At 46.7% G+C, this 20,379-nt stretch overlaps 1 pseudogene; it reads right to left on the reverse strand.

The window, feature by feature from the left end:
* LOC143973586 (C3a anaphylatoxin chemotactic receptor pseudogene) overlaps positions 1-15,805 on the reverse strand; it is a 146,185-nt pseudogene extending 130,380 nt beyond the window's left edge.
* Between the last annotated feature and the right edge of the window lie 4,574 nt (positions 15,806-20,379).

Here is a 20,379-nt window from a genome sequence, read left to right on the forward strand (position 1 = left end):
GATCCTTCTCCACTATGGATCCCCTAGATCCTTCTCCACTATGGATCCCCTAGATCCTTCTCCACTATGGATCCCCCCAGACCCTTCTCCACCATGGATCCCCCCAGACCCTTCTCCACCATGGATCCCCCCAGATCCTTCTCCACTATGGATCCCCCAGATCCTTCTTCACTATGGATCCCCCCAGATCCTTCTCCACTATGGATCCCCCCAGATCCTTCTTCACTCTGGATCCCCCAGATCCTTCTCCACTATGGATCCCCCAGATCCTCCACTATGGATCCCCCAGATCCTTCTCCACTATGGATCCCTCCAGATCCTTCTCCACTATGGATCCCCCCAGATCCTTCTCCACTATGGATCCCCCCAGATCCTTCTCCACCATGGATCCCCCCAGATCCTTCTCCACTATGGATCCCCAGATCCTTCTCCACTATGGACCCCCCAGATCCTTCTCCATTATGGATCCCCCAGATCCTTCTCCACCATGGATCCCCCCAGATCCTTCTCCACTATGGATTCCCCCAGATCCTTCTCCACTATGTATCCCCCCAGATCCTTCTCCACTATGGACCCCCCAGATCCTTCTCCACTATGGATCCCCCAGATCCTTCTCCACCATGGATCCCCCCAGATCCTTCTCCACTATGAATCCCCCCAGATCCTTCTCCACTATGGATCCCCCAGATCCTTCTCCACTATGAATTCCCCCAGATCCTTCTCCACTATGGATCCCCCCAGATCCTTCTCCACTATGGATCCCCCAGATCCTTCTCCAACATGGATCCCCCCAGTTGTACTCCCCCTAGTATGTATGATGTATATTCTTAGCCCCTCAAGTGCAGAACTTTAGATTTCTCAACATTAAACCTCATCTGCCACATAGTCGCCCAATTAGACAGAGCATTGAGGTCGGCTTGTAAATTGGAGACATCCTGTAAGGACGTTATTCCACTGCATAGCTCGGTGTCATCTGCAAAGACGGAAATGTTACTTTTGATCCCAGACTCCATATCATTTATAAAGATATTAAAAAGTAAGGGTCCCAGCACTGAACCTTTGGGTACACCACTGATAACCTTACACCATTCAGAGTAAGAATCATTAACCACGACTCTCTGAATTCTGTCTTTTAGCCAATTTTCGTGTCCGAAATTCCGTTCTGTTTCGTACGAAATACGAATTGTCGTTGGGTTCGTTAACATGTACGAACATTCTTCACGATGAATTTAAAGGCAAAAACATTGCTCATTATGCTTATTATGACTTGCAAAAGACTTCTGTGATAGAAGTCAATGTAAGTTGCCTGAAGACATCAGTGAAGGACTTTCCTCCTCTCTGGGCTGCCAAGAAAAGATCAAAGAGATACAATGGTTCTTCTTCAATGGGCTGAACTCCCTGTGTAGAAGTTCTCAGTTTAACCATTTAAAGACTAAATCTTTTCTGACACTTGTTACTTACAAGTAAAAATCCTGTATTTTCTGCCAGAAAATCACTCAGAAGCCCCAAAAATTATATATATTTTTTTAGCAGAGACCCTAGGGAATAAAATAGCGGTTGTTGCAATATTTTATGTGACGCGGTATTTGCGCAGAGGTCTTTCAAATGCAAGTTAGCCCTTTTTTTTTCGGTCGACCTCTAGAGAGCACTGACATTAGCAGCGTGACATAAAGCAATGACACCTGCACCGTGATAGAGTGATCTGACATCAGCACCGTGATATACAGCACTGACATCAGCAGTGTGACATAAAGCACTCACACCAACACCGTGATATACAGCACTGACACCTGCACCGTAAGCAGCCCCAGGAGGAAGTCAGCATAGCACAGGGATGGTGGGAGCCCCTCATAATAAGCAGCCCCAGGAGGAAGTTAGCACATCACAGGGATGGTGAACTTTGCAAACCTACAGGTCATATTTGCAGCCACAAAATAATTACTAGCTGTGCACACATAGTCCCACCACATGGCGAATGACATAACACAGGTATGAGGTGAATCTGGGATCAACAACTACAAGCATTCTTTTTTTATATGTGAAATTCTGAAAATTCAGGAATCTTGAGACAATGGAGGAGAGGGAAGGTCAGGGTAGGCAAAGAAGAGGGTGCAGAAGATGATCACCAGCACCGTGATATAGAGCACTGACACCTGCACCGTGATAGAGTGATCTGACACCAGCACCGTGACATAACATATGTATGAGGTGAATCTGGGATCGACAACTACAAGCATTCTTTTTTTATATGTGAAATTGTGAAAATTGAGGAATCTTGAGACAATGGAGGTGAGGGTAGGCAAAGAAGAGAATGCAGGAGATGAGCACCAGCACTGTGATATAGAGCACTGACACCTGCACCGTGATAGAGTGATCTGACACCAGCACCGTGATAGAGAGCACTGACATCAGCAGCGTGACATACAGCAATGACACCTGCACCATGATAGAGTGATCTGACACCAGCACCGTGGTATAGAGCACTGACACCTGCACCGTGATAGAGTGATCTGACACCAGCACCGTGACATAACACATGTATGAGGTGAATCTGGGATCGACAACTACAAGCATTCTTTTTTTATTTGTGAAAATTCAGGAATCTTGAGACAATGGAGACGAGGGAAGGTGAAGGTAGGCAAAGAAGAGAATGCAGGAGATGAGCACCAGCACCGTGATATAGAGCACTGTCACCTGCACCGTGATAGAGTGATCTAACACCAGCACCGTGATAGAGAGCACTGACATCAGCAGCGTGACATACAGCAATGACACCTGCACCATGATAGAGTGATCTGACACCAGCACCGTGATAAAGAGCACTGACATCAGCAGTGTGACATAAAGCACTGAAACCTGCACCGTAAGCAGCCCCAAGAGGAAGTCAGCATAGCACAGGGATGGTGGGAGCCCCTCATAATAAGCAGCACTAGGAGGAAGTCAGCACAGGGATGGTGGGAGCCCCTCATAATGAGCATGATCACGGTGCAGGTGTCAGTGCTCTATATCATGGTGCTGGTGCTGGTGATCATCTCCTACACCCTCTTCTTTGCCTCCCCTCACCTCCATTGTCTCCATTTCTGAATTTTCAGAATTTCACATATAAAAAAAGAATGCTTGTAGTTGTCGATCCCAGATTCACCTCATACATGTGTTATGTCATTGGCCATGTGGTGGGACTATGTGTGCACAACTAGTAATTATTTTGTGGCTGCAAATATGACCTGTAGGTTTGTAAAGTTCACCATCCCTGTGATGTGCTTACTTCCTCCTGGGGCTGCTTATTATGAGGAGCTCCCACCATCCCTGTGCTATGCTGACTTCCTCCTGGGGCTGCTTATGGTGCAGGTGTCAGTGCTGTATATCACGGTGCTGGTGTCAGTGCTCTCTATCACGGTGCTGGTGTCAGATCACTCTATCACGGTGCAGGTGCCATAACTGTATGTCACGCTGCTAATGTCAGTGCTCTCTATCACGGTGCTGGTGTCAGATCACTCTATCACGGTGCAGGTGTCATTGCTGTATGTCATGCTGCTAATGTCAGTGCTCTCTATCACAGTGCTGGTGTCAGATCACTCTATGATGGTGCAGGTGTCATTGCTGTATGTCACGCTGCTGATGTCAGTGCTCTCTATCACGGTGCTGGTGTCAGATCACTCTATCACGGTGCAGGTGTCATTGCTGTATGTCACGCTGCTAATATCAGTGCACTCTAGAGGTAGACCGGAAAAAAAAAAGGCTAACTTGCATTTGAAAGCGTATTGCAACAACCGCTATTTTATTCCCTAGGGTCTCTGCTAAAAAATATATATATATAATTTTTGGGGCTTCTGAGTGATTTTCTAGCATAAAATACTGGATTTTTACTTGTAAGCAACAAGTGTCAGAAAAGATTTAGTCTTTGGTTAAACTGAGAACTTCTACACAGGGAGTTCAGCCCATTGAAGAAGAACCATTGTATCTCTTTGTTCTTTTCTTGACAGCCCACAGAGGAGGAAAGTCCTTCACTGATGTCTTCAGGCAACTTACATTGACTTCTATCACAGAAGTCTTCTGCAAGTTATAATAAATCCGGAATTCATAAACAAAAAAAAAATTCCGTACAGAATTCGGACGCATGGCAATTCGTATTTCGGATCCTCCCGAACATACGAATTTTGGGAAATTTGAGATTCGTACGAAACGAATCGCACATGTCTAGTCGTGCGAAGCTGTACCCCAAAAGAAAATGATCCCCCCCCACAAATATAGCTTTCTTTTGGTGGTATTTGACCAGGTTACCTCTGCTGGTTTTATGTATTTATACAAAAAAAATAAAGCCCAATAAGCGTATATTGATTGTTTTGCACAAACGTTATAGCGTCTACGAACTATGGGATAGCTACAGAGATAGATAGATATTTTTCCCTACACAGGAGAATCTGGTCAATGATCTCAAGGCAGCTGGAAAACAATTGAAAACACACTACGCCGTGAAGGACTGAAATCCTGCAGCGCCCACAAGGTCCCCCCGCTCAAGAAAGCCCATGTACAGGCCTGTTTGAAGCTTGCTAATGAACATCTGAGCGATTCAGAGGAGAAGTGAGGGAAAGCGTTGTGGTGAGACGAGACCAAAATCCAGCTCTTTGGCATCAACTCAACTTGCCGTGTTTAGAAGAGGAGCCCTATGACCCCAAGAACACCATCCCCACCGTCAAACATGGGAATGGAAACATTATACTTTGGGGGGGTTTTTCTGATAAGGGGACAGGACAACTTCACTGCATCAAAAGGGACGATGGACAGGGCCATGTATTGTCAAATCTTGGGTGAAAACTTCCTATCAGCCAGGGCATTGAAAATGGACCATGGATTCCAGCATGACAATGACCCAAAAACACACTACCATGGCAACAGAGGAGCGGCTCAAGAAGAAACATACTAAAGTCATGGAGTTGACTGGCCAGTCTCACCTGATCATTGCATGAACCAGGAAGTGCCGGTAAATGGCTTTCCTCGGTTCGCACTCACAGGGAGAGCCAATCGATGACTCTCCCTGTCAAAGGGGGGTCTGTGCTGGTAATCAATGTTATGATTATCAGCACAGCCCCAAATGTGCCAATCAGTGCCCAGCTGCCAGCAGTGCCCCTTCAATAAAGTCTCAGTGCCCATCATTAACACCCAACGCTGCCCGTCAGTGAAGGAGAAAACATTTTATGACAGAAACTAAGAAACTTTTTTTTTCAAAATTTTTAGTCTTTTTTTTTTAAATTTGTTTAGCAGAAAATAAAAACCCCCCAGAGGTGATCAAATACCACCAAAAGAAAGCTCTATTTGTGGGGAAAAAGGACGCAAGTTTCATATGGGTACAGTGTTGTATGACTGAGTAATTGTCATTCAAACTGTGAGAGCGCTGAAAGCTGAAAATTGGTGTGTACAGGAAGGGGGTGTAAGTGCCTGGTATTGAGGTGGGTAGCAGCGGGTAAAATAAGTATAGAACACCTCACCATTTTTCTAGGTAAATATACAGTATGTGACAAAAGTAAGTACACCCCTTAGTGACATTTCTTCTTCTTCTACAATGTAAAGTAGTGAGTGTACAGCTTGTATAACAGTGTACATTTCCTCTCCCCTCCAAATAACTCAACACACAGCCATTAATGTCTTTGTGCGCTGGTCCAAACCAATTGGTGGAGGGGGGATTATGGAGTGGGGGGAGGGGGGATTATGGTGTCGGAGGGGGGATTATGGTGTCGGAGGGGAGATTATGGAGTTGGGGGAGGGGAGATTATGGAGTGGGGGGAGGGGAGATTATGGAGTGGGGGGAAGGGAGATTATGGTGTCAGAGGGGAGATTATGGAGTTGGGGGAGGGGAGATTATGGAGTGGGGGGAGGGGAGATTATGATGTCAGAGGGGGGATTATGGAGTGGGGGGAGGGGAGATTATGGAGTGGGGGGAGGGGAGATTATGGTGTCAGAGGGGAGATTATGGAGTGGGGGGAGGGGAGATTATGGTGTCAGAGGGGGGATTGTGGTGGGGGGGTTGCTTTTCAGAGGTTGGACTTGGCCCCTTAGTTCCAGTGAAGGGAACTCTTAAGGCGTCAGCATACCAAGACATTTTGGACAATTTCATGCTCCCAACTTTGTGGGAACAGTTTGGGGACGGCCTCTTCCTGTTCCAACATGATTGCTCACCAGCGCACAAAGCAAGGTCCATAAAGACATGGATGAGCGAGTTTGGAGTGGAGGTACTTGACTGGCCTGCACAGAGTCCTGACCTCAACCCCATAGAACACCTTTAGGATGAATTAGATCGGAGACTGCGAGGTAGGCCTTCTCGTCCAACATCAGTGCCTGAACTCACAAAAATGCTTCTGGAAGAATGGTCAAACATTCCCATAGACACCCTCCTAAATCTTGTGGACGGCCTTCCCAGAAGAGGTGAACCTGTTATAGCTGCAATGGGCCAACTCAATATTGAACCCTCCGGACGAAGACTGGGCTGCCATTAGAAATGATGGGGCACTGGAAAGCTGACCTGACAGCCCCCACCTATCCACAGACAGCTTCTGTTCCACCACCTGCTGACCCAATGGGAAGTGCTGCCTGTACCCCCTATTGATGGTCCTGATAACTGGTGATCTGTAGTATTTACAGACTGGACCAGAGGGTGGCCTAGAGTATGGGTAGAATGGAGGGTGACCTTTAACTATGTGGGGTATCAGCAGATACTGGGGGGTGACTTGTAGCAAAGACATTGTTAGTAGGTTAGGCTTTACCTCCTAGCGGGGCAGCTGTTTAGTGCTGATCCTCAGAGCTTCCAATGGTGTGTTGGCCTTGGAGATGTTGATGGTGAGCGGTCTTCTCTGAGCCCCGGATTCTGCCTTGCAGGACACTCCTCTTCTCCATTACTCTGAGCTCTTCCCCCTTCACTGGCTGGACCCTTTTATTCCGTCCTTCCACCAACAACTATCTGTACCCGAAACAAGATGGAAGACAAAGAAAGAAGACAAACGTCAGCCAATCACATCCACATTGTAAGTAATAGAACCACCTGACATCAGGTGCCCCCATAAGAGTGCCCCTTACATCAGGTGCCCCATAACAGTGCCCCTTACATCAGGTGCCCTCCATGGCGTGGCTCCTCCCAACATCCACTGACTCCTCCCACTGTGTGACTCCTCCCACCATCCAGTGACTCCTCCCACCACCCACTGACTCCTCCCATCGTGTGACTCCACCCACCATTGTGTGACTCCTCCCACCATCCCCTGTCTCCTCCCACCATCCAGTGACTCCTCCCTCCATCGCATAGCTCCTCACACTATCCCGTAACGCCTCCCACCATCATGTGACTCCTCCCACCATCCACTGACTCCTCTCATCGCGTGGCTCCTCCCACCATCCACTGACTCCTCCCACCATCATGTGGCTCCTCCCACCACCCAGTGACTCCTCCCACCATCAACTGACTCCTCCCACTGCGTGACTCCTCCCACCACCCACTGACTGCTCTCATCGTTGTGTGACTCCTCCCACCATCCTGTGACTCCTCCCACCACCAACTGACTCCTCCCACATCCCGTGACTTCTCCCACGACTCCTTCCACCATTCACTGAATCCTCCCATCACATGGCTCCTCCCACCATCCCGTGACTCCTCTCACCATCCACTGACTCCTCCCACCACCAACTGACTCCTCCCACCACTGTGTGTCTTCTCCCACATCCCGTGACATCTTCCAGTGTGTGACTCCACCCACGACTCCTCCCACCATCCCGTGACTCCTCTCACCATCCACTGAATCCTCCCATCACGTGGCTCCTCCCACCATCCCGTGACTCCTCTCACCATCCACTGACCCCTCCTATCACGTAACTCCTCCCACCATCCCCTGACTCCTCCCAACATCGCGTGGCTCCTCGCAACATCGTGTGGCTCCTCACACAAACCTGTGGCTCCTCCCACCATCCACTGACTCCTCCCACCATCCCGTGACTCCTCCCACCATCCCCTGGTCCTCCCACCATCCCCTGTCTCCTCCTCCCATCGCGTGGCTCCTCACACAATCCTGTGGCTCCTCCCACCATACCGTGACTCCTCCCACCATCTCCTGTCTTCTCCCACCAACCTGTGACCCCTCCCACCGTCTCCTCCCACCAACCCGTGACCCCTCCCACCATCAATGGACTCCTCCCATCTTGTGGCCCCTCCCACCATTCACTGACTCCTCCCAATATCCCGTTACTCCTCCCACCATTACGTGGCTTCTCCTACCATCCCATGACTCCTCCCACCATCCCGTGACTCCCCCACTATCAACTGACTCCTCCCACCATCGTGTGGCTCCTCCCACGACTCCTCCCACCATTGAGGGACTCCTCCCACCATCCACTGACTCCCCCCACCCTCCTGTGACTCCTCCTCCCCGTGGTGTGACTCTCCCCACCCTCCCGTGACTCCTCCTCCCCGTGGTGTGACTCCCCCCAACCGTGGTGTGGCTCCTCCCCGTAGTATGGCTCCTCCCCCCGTAGTGTGACCCCCCCGCGGGGTGACCCCTCCCCAGCCGCGGGGTGACTCTCCCCAGCCGCGGGGTGACTCTCCCCAGCTGCAGGGTGACTCCCCCCAGCCGCGGTGTGGCTCCTCCCGCCGCGGTGTGACTCCTCCCCCCGTAGTGTGACTCCTCCCCCCGTGGTGTGACTCCTCCCCCTGCGGTGTGGCTCCTCCCGCTGCGGTGTGACTTCCCCCCCCGTGGTGTGACTCCTCCCCCCGTGGTGTGACTCCTCTATCAGGCATTACTAGATGGCAGACTGTGGGAGGAGTCTCAGCTGTCACATCATTTAGGAGCCTTTTCTTCCACCAATCGTCACTCAGTATTCCTCACAGAGCTGACAGCGGGATGGAGGACTGTTGTGGATGGAGGGCGGGAGCTGCCCAAGGTTATCAAGCAAGTGATTGGTTGCTAGGACCGCCCTTCATCCAAGCAGCCAATCACTATCTTGCAGCTCCCACCCTCCATCCAGACTCCCCCACCCCCGCCTTCCTGCTGCAGCTTTCATGGCGGTCGCACTTTGAGTGACAATTACACGGTCATACAAAACTCTACACATTTTATTCACACAAATAGAACTTTCTCTTGGTGATAATTAATCACCGCTGGGCGGGGTTTTATCTTTTCTAAAATAATAAAAAAACAAAAAAAGACCGCCCCTTTTTATATATTTTATTTCCTTGTTTACATGGGATCAGCTGTGATTGGACACAGCCAATCACATGGGTGAAGAGCCTAAACTGGGCGTGGTCATATGACATGGCTCCGCTCCGCTGTCATTGGTCTATATGGCAGGTGGGAGGCGGTTAGTAATGTGGTGGGGGGTGGGGGAGGGCTGAGGACTGTGATGTGCAGTGGGGAAGGAGGAGCTCAGATCTGTGATATCGGGTAGCTCCGCCCATTCATTTTATTGGTCATCATTACCTGCGAGAAACAGAGAAAGGCGTCCCTGATTTTTACTTTTTTATGGCGCCGAGCCAGACGGCGCTGCGGTGATATGCGGTTTGGTTCACTCGAAATGCGCCCCGGATGCCGACATGACCTTCAGAGTTTTACTGACCCGTCCAATAATACCCCTATTCAATGTTATTGGACCATCCCACCACCTTGTGACTCCTCCTACTATCCTGCAACTCCTCCTCCTGTCATGTGACTATATCTTCTGTCTGACCTGTACCCTTCACAAGGGAATCGGGGGGCTTCAGTCACCAAAACTGCAGTGTTTATCCTCCATGACAAGTCACAGGAAGCCCCTCCACGGTTATCAGAGGACAGAATGACTGATAAAGGAAGGTCCGTAGACGTGGTGTATCTAGATAAAGGAAGGCCCGTAGACGTGGTGTATCTAGATAAAGGAAGGTCCGTAGACGTGGTGTATCTAGATAAAGGAAGGCCCGTAGATGTGGTGTATCTAGATAAAGGAAGGTCCGTAGACGTGGTGTATCTAGATAAAGGAAGGCCCGTAGACGTGGTGTATCTAGATAAAGGAAGGTCCGTAGACGTGGTGTATCTAGATAAAGGAAGGCCTGTAGACGTGGTGTATCTGGATAAAGGAAGGCCCGTAGACGTGGTGTATCTAGATAAAGGAAGGTTCGTAGACGTGGTGTATCTAGATAAAGGAAGGCCCGTAGATGTGGTGTATCTAGATAAAGGAAGGTTCGTAGACGTGGTGTATCTAGATAAAGGAAGGCCCGTAGATGTGGTGTATCTAGATAAAGGAAGGCCCGTAGACGTGGTGTATCTAGATAAAGGAAGGCCCGTAGATGTGGTGTATCTAGATAAAGGAAGGCCCGTAGACGTGGTGTATCTAGATAAAGGAAGGCCCGTAGACGTGGTGTATCTAGATAAAGGAAGGCCCGTAGACGTGGTGTATCTAGATAAAGGAAGGCCCGTAGACGTGGTGTATCTAGATAAAGGAAAGCCCGTAGATGTGGTGTATCTAGTGTGGCAGCACGCAGGTAAAGTCACCTGGTTGTATCCAGGATGGGAAATATGTATGCCCTAGATTCAGGCTTTACGCAGACTTGTACAACTAGAGGGGAAGAGTTAATGAGCCCAGCTGAAGTAAGTGGGCTCATTAAGACCTCTACAAAAAACCCCAGCATGCTTAGGGAGATGCTCCATCCTGGAACCAGTTTTGTGTTGTATAGACTGGGGAGTGTGACACTTGTTCTGTGCGGTGAGTTAACGCCTGTGTGGCAAACCTCTACAACAGAGACAGGGACTGGTGCTGCACAAGGCTGCACTCAGTTGTTAGATAGGGAATCTAAGTGTGTATTTAGAGGTCAAGCTGACCAGGATTTATTTTCATGTTTTATTTTTGTTTGGCTGTTATATGTTTCACTGCATGTAGCATAAATAAACTGCATCTTTTGTTTTTTTTGCACCTACAACGCTGTCTGCTGTGCCTAATTTTGTGTTGTGAACCCATCCATTCCAGCATTCATTGCTGTGCTCAACTACAATATTTGTGAGTGGTTGCAGTGTTGTGGCACCAGTGCCTAAGGCCCAATTTTTCAGCCCCTGTTTAACAGGGGCATGTAATTACAATTTTTGATGCAATACTTTGCAGCAGGGCTCATTCCTACGCTCCAACCAGAGTATCTGTAAGGGGTTGCAGAGTCGTGGCACCAGCACCAGTGCCTAAGGCCACATTTTTCAGCCCCTGTTTAACAGGGGCGTGTAATTACAATTTTTGATGCAATATTTTGCGGGAGGGTTCGTTGCTGCACTCAACTACAATATTTGTGAGTGGTTGCAGTGTTTTGGCACCAGTGCCTAAGGCCCAATTTTTCAGCCCCTGTTTAACAGGGGTGTGTAGATGCAATTCTTTGCAGCAGGGCTAATTCCTGCACTGTGAGGGGTTGCAGAGTCGTGGCACCAGTGCCTAAGGCCCAATTTTTCAGCCCCTGTTTAACAGGGGTGTGTAATTAAAATTTTTGATCCAATACTTTGCAGCAGGACTCATTGCTGCTCTCCAACTAGAGTTTCTGTGAGGTGTTGTAGTGTTGTGGCACCAGTGCCTAAGGCCCAATTTTTATGCTCCTGTTCAACAGGTACATGTAATTACAATTCTTGATATAATATTTCACAGCAGGGCCTGTTCCAGCACCCACCAAGAGTAACTGTGAGGACTTACAGTGTTATGGCACCAGCACCACCACCAAAGGCCCAATTTTTCTACCACTCTTCAACAATGGCATGTAATTACAATTCTTGATATAATAGTTCACAGCAGGGCATTCCAGCGCCCACCAAAAGTCACTTTGAGGGCTTACAGTGTTGTTGCAACACCAACACCTTAGGCCAACATTTCTGCAGAGCATATAGGGCAGGCCCCTACTTTCAAACATCCAACTTACAAATGTCTCCTACTTGCAAACGGAAGGAGACAACAGGAAGTGAGATGAAATCTACCCCTAGGAAGGGAAATTCTCTCCTGTAAGAGTTGATATGGGAGAAACGTGTCTCCTCTCCACTGATGCTTTATCCCAATCCTTGTTTTACTAAAAAACCCAAATTTTCAAAAAACATTTGTCATTGGGACAGAAAGTGAGGTGAAATCTTCTGAAGAGGCTCACAGACAGCAGAAAAATGTTACAGGGGTGATAAGCCTTCGCCATGTTTTCCAAAAACCTTGAAAATAGATTTTTTGACTGGCGCTACACTTTAAAAATGTACCAGTTCAAAATTACAAACAGATTCTTCTTAACAACAAACCTACACAGTCCCTGTCTTGTTTGAACCACCTGTATGCTGCTGTTCTGAGTATATAGTGCCTGGGGGCCCCACGCCTTTCCTTTTTTTAATTTGGGTATGGGGTTCCTCTTAATATCCACACAAGACCCAAAGGGGCTGGTAATGGGCTGGGGGGGGTACCCATGCCGTTTTTCTCAATGATTTTCATCCGTATTGCCGGGACCAGACATTACATTAAAAAACGCAAGCAGTTTTAAATGACTTTATTCCCTTTAGAAATGTCATTTTTTGCACACGTGGCACTTCACAGGCATACTATAGACACCCCCCAGGCACGATATTTAAATGATTATTTCACTTTTTTTCACTTTAAGCGTCATTAAATTCAGCCTTTTTTTAAACTTTTTTTTGCATTGATACATGTCCCCTGGGGCAGGAGTCGGGCCTCCAAACCCTTTTTAGGACAATAACTTGCATATTAGCCTTTTGATTTCGAACGTTCCCATAGACTTTAACGGGGTTCTAAAGTTTTAGGTCCTTTCGCAGGTTCTGTTGCGAACCAAACCGGGGGGGGGGTGTTCGGCTCATCCCTACTTGACACCTGTTTAATTAATAATTCAGCTCTCATGTAGTTGAATTTTTGCTAATTAGGATTTTGTTGGCTAATAATAAAAAGTATTTTTTTTAAAAAAATTAAGCAAAAAAGGAAAACATTTTATATATATATATATATATATATATATATATATATATATATATATATATATATATATATATATATATATAAATAAAAAGTAGCAATGAGAAAGGTGCTACACCAATCATTATAAATGTATCTTTTTTTGATGCCAATAACATAACTTTTAAATGTATTGTTTTTGTAATGTAACATTTTCATGTTCCCTCCACACCATTGGGACTGTGAAAGGCATGGACTTTTTCTTCTTGTTTAGCCAATGACGCAGATAAGTTGCACATGTAATGCAACAATAATGAGGGGCCCAACTCTTGTCCTGATCCCCTATTTTGCACGGCCATCATACTGCACTTTTGAGATGCTAATGTAACCTCACCACAAATGTAGTAGAAGTTATCTGCGTTGTTTACACAGTTTTGAGGCATTGTGACTTCTGAGGGAAAACATCACACAACTGTTCCTTGGAAATGTTAGGCAATGACACTTTCACAAGTCACCAGAAGTAACTGTATGATGCGTAGATCTACCCAAAACAAATGCACCTTGCAATAAAAAAAAGAATAAAATAGTTAGGTAATAATATTTAGTCTCAAAGTGAAGATAAATTTATATATTTCCATGTGGTACCATTTCCATTGATCTACCGTACTTTGTCGAGAAGTTACGAGACATCATGGTCATCAGACACCCCCCTCCCTTTTAGGCAAATATACTCGCCTGTGTATAAATCTTTATTGTGAAATATCTTGAAAACTTTAGCCAACCAGCACCTTTATCACCTGTTTTCTAATTCATCTAATCAAATAATGTAAGAATTAGCACATTTTATCTCGGAGGTCAATAATTTCTCAACATGTGTAGACCAAGACCAGTGTAGTTAATTAAAAATGTATATTGGGATAGGAGAAGGGTACAAAGTTCAGTAGTATTTTCAGGGCTCAAGTCCTGTGGGAACGCATGGGAACGGAGTTCCTGTACTTTTTCCCACAACAGGAACTCGATTCCCATTAGCAGCCGTGTCCTGCAAGACTTTGAAGTATGCGAGCTGTGTGGCAGGTGCTTCACCAGCAGCCGCCGACACAGCTCGCAATAGTAAGTGCCGCACATCTGACCATTCAGGGAGGAACATCAGTTTGGGGTGGTAAGCTGGGCACAATACGTGGCAAAGTTTAATGCCAGGAGGGAAGTTTATGTGGAAATATGTGAAGGGTTGGAATAGCAGCGAGTGTGTGTTGGAGCCCCTGCAGAGTTTGCAGCCCCCCAAGCTAACATACATCTCCTAAGCAGGAACACATCACTATCTCCCCAAGCATTCTGTCCAGATAATGTGCAGTTAATTTATGACCTTTCCGTTTAACCCTGTGTTATCCAAACTCTGTTCAATGAAAAGTGTAAACTCACCACATAAACACTCTATATACAAAATAACATTCCCCAATATAGATCAGAACATGATGTTCACATTTCCATGGAAGCACAATTGAATGAATGCTGATTATTCAGAGAATTACCGTATTTATTTATTTATTGAGGATTGTTTTTTTTTATGTACTAACAGTTAAGCTTCATACACACAATACAAAAATCGGATGAAAAATACCACTTTTGAAGCGTTCGTGCATATGAGCGTATCATTTTTTATTTTTTTTTTGGTGGGCGAGTGGATCTTGGGTGGGAGTTCCCACACTTTTTTCCCCAGGACTTGACCCCTGAGTATTTTGAGGACACCTATCCTTCTCCTAGAGATATTGAGCACAGTCCAAGCAAATAATGGACTGAACGTGGCCGGGACACCATGAACAATGTCTATGGGGTAGTAGCAGCACACTCACTGATGTCCTTGGATAGTTGGATTCCTCCTTCCAATATCTTCCAGACACAACTCCAGTGAATTCTCTAGACCAGATCCCCAAAATGAAGTCTTTCAGTCATCTCAAGCAAAGCTCAGTAGAATAGACCCCCCAGCTAGTAAAGCTGGGACCTTGATGAGCAGTAGGAAAGGACAACTGGACTACCCAGAAGGGCAGATAAGATCCTAAAGGGATAGGACCCCAAAATAGAACCAATGTGTTGTCAGCAGAGGTGCCCATTAAATAAAAACACCTGATGATCACACATTGGTTCCATTTTGCATGGTTATAGTACAATCCCTTCACTTCTAATGGCTGTTTGGAATAAAAAAAAATAACCTTGTCATCTGCCTCTGACTTCCTATATCTGGGCTCCAACTTTTATTTGTTTTGTTGTATTCCAGAATAGGGAAAACTTATCCTGGTGGATTCATAACTATGTGACGAGTCTAAAAGACCTTGTTGTATGACTGCGTAGAGCTCTCACACTCCAATGCTGCGTACACACGATCGCACATTCCGACTGTCCCTAATATACATCTTTGTGTCTCTCCTGCACCCACTCTCATACTCTCTACACTCCTTTCCTGCACTAAATATCCATGGTCATAGCCACCACAGCCCTCTCCAACACCCACTTTTCATTACATGCCCCAAATTCCTCTTTTGCATCCACCCTCTTTGTCATACCCTCCACACTCCTCTCCTGTACATACTCTGCATTGTCATACCCTCCATACTCCTCTCCTGTACATACTCTCCATTGTCATACCCGCCAGGGTCCTCTCACCTTTCATACTTTTATGTCATCTTCTTATATCTCTTGCCTCTTCTTCTCTTTGCCTGTCTACCTTTATATCTAACCCCATTTATTCTCCTTTTGTTTTCCTCATTCTCCTTCCTCCTCTTTCCCATTTCAATTTCACTTTCTTCCTCTCACTCTTCCATCTCCCATCCGTGGTGGGAGGACTTCTCCATGGCCGGTCTTACCTCTACTAGTCTGCAGCAGATAGAGAGAAGAACCTTCCACCTCCTCGGAATATTTCAGAGTAACAAATGATTAAAATGTATTCTGACCTTAACTTACACAACTATTATGGTGACTTCCTTCCTGCTGGTTTTTTGAGAAATAGTTTTTTAAGCAGGTAAGAAGCCGTCCCCAAACTAAAATGCCATCAGTGGGTATTTGTCCTTTCAAGTTGTCTTTATTTTTGTTTTTTTTATCCCCGCTAGGGACGAGCCGAACCACCCCCCCGCCCCCCCCCCCCGGTTTGGTTTGTATCTAAAACATGTGAACGGACTGAAAGTTTGCGTACTTTCGAACACCGTTAAAGTCTATGGGACTCGAACATGAGAAATCAAAAGTGCACATTTTACAGGCTAATATGCAAGTTATTGTAGTAAAAAGTGTTTGGGGACCCGGGTCCTGCCCCAGGGGACATGCATCATTGCAAATAAAAGTTTTAAGAACTGACATTTTTTCAGGAGCAATGATGCTTAAATTAAAAAAAAAAAGTGAAATATTCCTTTTAATATTGTACATGGGGGTGTCTATAGTATGCTTGTAAAGTGGCGCATGTTTCCTGTGTTTAGAACAGTCCCTGCAAAAAATGACATTTCTAAAGGAATAAAAGTCTTTTAAAACTGCTTGCGGCTGTAATGTAATGTCGGTCCTGGCAATATGGATGAAAATCATTGAGAAAGACGGCATGGGTAACCCCCAGCCCATTACCAGCTCCTTTGGGTCTTGTATGGATATTAAAGGGAACCCCGCACCCAAATTAAAAAAAGAAAAGGCGTGGGGCCACCAGGTCCTATATACTCTGAACAGCAGTATAACGGCAGTCCCAAGAAAGACAGGGACTGTAGGTTTTTTTCTTAAGTTGAATCTGTTTGTAATTTGGAACAGGTACATTTTATAAGTGTAGCACCAGCTAAAAAATCTATTTTAAGCTTTTTGGAAAACATAGGGAAGGGTTATCACCCCTGCAACATTTGTTTTGCTGTCCGTGTCCCTCTTCATAAGATTTCACCTCACTTTCTGTCCCAATGACAATTGGATTTTGAATATTTGGGGTTTTTAGGGAAACAAGGATTGGTGATAAAGCATTAGTGGAGGAGACACCTTTTTCCCATATTAACTCTTACAGGAGAGAATTTCCCTTCCTAGGGGTAGATTTCATCTCACTTCCTGTTGTCTCCCTCCATTTGTAAGTAGGAGTCGTTTTCAGGTTGGATGTTTTAAAGTAAGGGCCTGCCCTATATGTTCTGCAGAAATTTGGGCCTAAGGTGTTGGTGGTACCAGAACACTGTGAGCCCTCATAGTTACTCTTGGTGGGGGCTAGAATGGGCTTTGCTGTGAAATATTATATCAAGAATTGTAATTACTTGCCCCTGTTTACCAGGGTCAGAAAAAGTAGGCCTTTGGTGGTGGTGTGGTGGTGTTGCAACAACACTGTAAGCCCTCACAGCTACATTTGGTGGGAGCAGGAATGGGCCATGCTGTAAAATATTGTATCAAAAATTGTAATTACACACCCCTGTTGAACAGGGACAGTCAAATTGGGTCTTAGGCAGTGGTGGTGGTGCCACAACACTGTAACCCCTCACAGATTCTGTTGTGGAGCGCAGGAACGAGCCCTGCTGTGAAATATTGGATCAAAAATTTTAATTACACGTCCCTGTTAAACAGGGGCAGAAAAATTGGGCTTTAGGCAGTGGTGCTGGTGTCACAGCACTGCAAACCCTCACAGATACTTTAGTTGAGTGCAGGAACGTGCCCTGCTGAGAAATATTAAAGCAAAAAATTGTGATAACGCCCCACCTGTTAAAAAGGGGCAGAAAAATTGGGCCTTAGGCGGCGGTGGCGGTGGTGCCAAAACACTGCAACCCCTCACAGATACTCTAGTTGAGTACAGGAACGAGCCCTGCTACAAAATATTACAGCAAAAATTGTAATTACATGCTCTTATTAAACAGGGGGAGAACAATTGGGCTTTAGGAACTGGTGTTGGTGCCACAACACTGCAACCCCTCACAGATACTCTAGTTGAGCACATGAATGAGCCCTGCTGCAAAATATTACAGCAAAAATTGTAATTACACGCTCCTGTTAAACAGGGGCAGAAAAATTGGGCTTTAGGCACTGGTGGTGGTGCCAAAAATGTTCTTAGAAGCTATCAACATGAACATTAAGGAGGAATAGGATAGTCACTCAGCATAACAGGATAGTCACTCAGCATCAGCATAGTCAGTCTTCAAAGGATCTCACATTCATTAAAAAAAATCGGTTACATCAGCATCAGGTGCTTCATAGCTGGTGATCCAAGACTGATTCATTTTTATGAAGGTGAGCCGATCAACCGAGTCTGTGGACAGGCACACTCTATGATCCATTAAAAAGCCTCCAGTAGCACTGTATGTGCGTTCAGATAGAACACAGGATGCAGGACAGGCCAGTAGCTCAAGTGCATACTGTGCAAGCTCTGGCTAGTGATCCGTCCTCAAGACCCAGTAACCCAGTGGATTTTTGGTTGGAAAGGTCTCCAAATCTGATCTTGCCCCAAGGTATTCCTGCAAAATGTAAATCAGATGCTGGCGATGGTTGTTAGAACTGATCAGACTTTGCGACTAAAAAATTGTCTGAACGCATCAGTCAGACAGCCACCTTCTCCATCGCCCCTTCTGTGACTGACCGAAGTCTCAGCAACACGTTCTCCAGGAGGACCAGGAAATTGAAACCTCCCAGGCTCTGGAAACGCATTGCACAAACCTTTCTGCAAGGCCTCCCGAATCGATGTTTCATCCTCTGCTCCCTCTGCAAAGGCTGGATAAATGCTGCAACCTTACCCTTGTAACGTGGATCAAGAAGGGTTGCCAGCCAGTACTGATCCCTCTCCTTGATACTACGAATCCAAGAGTCCTTTTGCAGGCTTTGCAGGATCAGAGAGGCCATACAGCATAGGTTTGCTGAGGCATTCGGTCCGGAGTCCTCTGGGGCACTAAGGACGAAATGATCAGCAGCCACATACAAGTCCATGGGTTTTTGGGGACTGAAAACAATCCCTTGAAGACTGCTGCTGATGCTGAGTGCCAGGCTCCACCTCCATGCTGACACAACCATCCTCCTCTTCCACCTCCTCCTCCTCCTCTTTCAGTGTGATAGGCGGGCCTGCAGGGATATTGTTTGGATAAAGGGGCCTTGAGAGGTATGGAAGTCCTCCTCTTCCTCCCTCTGTTCTGCCTCAAATGCCCTGTCCTTTATTCCACGCAACATGTGCTCCAACAGGAAGACAAGAGGGACAGTATCACTGATGTATGCACTGTCACTGCTCACCATCCTCGTGGCCTCCTCAAATGGTAACAGGACAGTGCATGCATCCTTGATCATTAGCCACTGGCATGGTGAGAAAAAGCCAAGCTCACCTGACCCTGTCCTTGTGCCATATTTGCACAGGTACTCATTGGTGACCCTCTTCTGCTTGTGCAGCCACTGCAGCATTGCCAACGTTGAGTTTCACCTGGTGGGCATGTCACAGATGAGGCGGTTCTTGGGCAGATTGCATTCCTTTTGAAGGTCAGCCAGCCGAGCACTGGCATTATATGACCGGCGGAAATGCCCACAGACTTTCCTGGCCTGCCTCTGGAGATCCTTTAAGCCATGTACCTGCACAAGATCCGCTGCACCACCAAATTAAGGACGTGAGTTAAACAGGGAACATGGGTCAAGTGTCCCTGTTGGAGGGCGGAGAGGAGGTTGATGCTATTGTCACAAACCACCATTCCTGCCTGAAGCTGGCATGGCATCAACCAACTCTCAACCTGCCCCTGCAGAACTGCCAGAATCTCTGCCTCAGTGTGGCTCCTGTCCACTAAGCAGACCAACTGAAGCACCATGTGGCATTTTTTTTCGTAGCCCCTAGAACGTCTACGGAGCCCCACTGCTTCCGAGGTCAAATCTGCAAGAGGCCATAGAGAAAGAAGAAGAGGAGGGGGTGGAGGAGAGAGGTGTGGCAGAATCACCACTATCAGCATTTTGGAGGAGTGGTGGTGGAACAAGCTCTAACATTACTGCAACCTGTCCTGCATCCTTCCCAGCTGCCTTAATATGCACCTTGCCCCTGACCGCCATGTCCAACGAGTCCAAGACATTGCCTTTCACATGTTGGTAGAGAGCCGGAATGGCCTTCTGAAAAAAAATGGCATTTGGGAACCTGCCACTGAGGTACTGTACATTCCACAAATTCTTGAATGGGGGCAGAGTGTACCAGCTGAAAAATCAGCAGTTGGAGTGCTAGTAATTTAGCCCAACTTGCATTCAGCCGCTGAGCTTGTGGATGTCTGGGACTGAATTTCTTTCAATGGTTTAGCAACTGGGGTAGGGAAATTTGCCTGCTACAATCAAATGTTGGTGTACCGCTAGCAGATTTGCCGCAAGTGCTTTGGACACCTAATTCTACACCTTCATTCCTCTCAATGCAGGTCTCTGAGAGGACTAAAGGTGTAGTGGGGTTAGAGATCCCAGCTGATGAGGAGCAAGGAGAGGTCCGCCTTGTTCTTTGGTGTGAGTCTTTTAAGTACTGTTGCCAACAGACTGCATGGG

This window comes from Lithobates pipiens, unplaced genomic scaffold (genome assembly GCF_037356315.1).
Source record: "Lithobates pipiens isolate NorthernLeopardFrog02 unplaced genomic scaffold, aLitPip1_a1.2 Scaffold_84, whole genome shotgun sequence".
NCBI lineage: Eukaryota > Metazoa > Chordata > Amphibia > Anura > Ranidae > Lithobates > Lithobates pipiens.